This window comes from Pristiophorus japonicus, chromosome 13, assembly GCF_044704955.1.
Source record: "Pristiophorus japonicus isolate sPriJap1 chromosome 13, sPriJap1.hap1, whole genome shotgun sequence".
NCBI classification, from domain to species: domain Eukaryota; kingdom Metazoa; phylum Chordata; class Chondrichthyes; family Pristiophoridae; genus Pristiophorus; species Pristiophorus japonicus.
This window is the reverse complement of record NC_091989.1, coordinates 59420867-59422115: the sequence shown is the minus strand read 5'-3', so window position 1 is coordinate 59422115 and position 1249 is coordinate 59420867. Positions and strand designations below refer to the sequence as shown.

General features: G+C 50.7%; 1 non-coding gene across 1 annotated transcript; it reads right to left on the bottom strand.

Annotated features, from left to right (window-relative positions):
• Nucleotides 1-198, bottom strand: LOC139279139 (U2 spliceosomal RNA). Its single transcript, XR_011596407.1, has one exon. It is a non-coding gene; the product is annotated as a U2 spliceosomal RNA (small nuclear RNA).
• Nucleotides 199-1249: the final 1051 nt, after the last annotated feature.

Genomic DNA, 1249 nt, shown 5'->3' with positions numbered 1-1249 from the left:
AGGCACTGCACCGTTCCTGGAAGTACTGCAATACCAGGTTCATGCCATGGAGGTGGATGTGTGCCCTACACCCACCTCCTATTTCCAAAAAGCATAGGAGAACCACCTTCCTGATCCAGGGAGAACCACTTTCTGGTCATGGTTACTCCCCTGTCAGGTCAGTTACGCATGATCTTAGCCAAAAGGCCGAGAAGACTAAAACCACAAATGAAACTCACAAGAAGTGCCTGGCACCCAAGGTGAAACTGCAGAATATCAGTCAAGTATTCCCACCTATGCTGTTTCGCTCTGACCAGTTTCATGGGTCGTGGTTTTAAGTGTTCCCACCTGGCGGATGGGGACCGATCCCACTTCCTTTCTGCCATATCCCCAATATTAAACTGCTCTCTTGAGCAGACCCGCAGGAAAGACTGGATCAACTGGGCTTGTATTCACTGGAGTTCAGAAGAATGAGAGGGGACCTCATAGAAACATTTAAAATTCTGACGGGGTTAGACAGGTTAGATGCAGGAAGAATGTTCCCAATGTTGGGGAAGTCCAGAACCAGAGGTCACAGTCTTAAGGGGTAAGCCATTTAGGACCGAGATGCGGTGGAACTTCTTCACCCAGAGAGTGGTGAACCTGTGAAATTCTCTACCACAGAAAGTTGTTGAGGCCAATTCACTAAATATATTCAAAAAGGAGTTAGATGAGGTCCTTACTACTAGGGGGATCAAGGGGTATGGCGAGAAAGCAGGAATGGGGTACTGAAGTTGAATGTTCAGCCATGAACTCATTGAATGGCGGTGCAGGCTAGAAGGGCCGAATGGCCTACTCCTGCACCTATTTTCTATGTTTCTATGTTTCTAAAACCACAGGAAGGAAGCAGGGTCCAGTTTTAAATATGCAGATCGGGTCCAATGGTGTCATGCGATCATCAAAATCAAGCAGCAGCCTGGGCAGAGGGTGGGGGAGGGGCAGTGTCGGCTCCCTTTCAGCCAAACCTGCCAAGAACCAGATCCTAGGACAGAAAAGGCCCAGAAAGTAAGTCTAACATTTATTTTTCAGGTTTTCTTGTGAGCCAGGAGGGGCAGGAGTGTTCCTCCGGTCCTCACAAGGAAGCTTTGGGCCTCCCTTGAACTGGGCTAGCACCCTCTCCCCAATCATTGCATGACCGCACCCGCCCCCCCCACCCAATCATGGCTCCGTTCACGGCCCGCTTCTCCCCTCCCACCCAATCGTGGCCCTGAGCACCCCCCTTCCCGCCCCC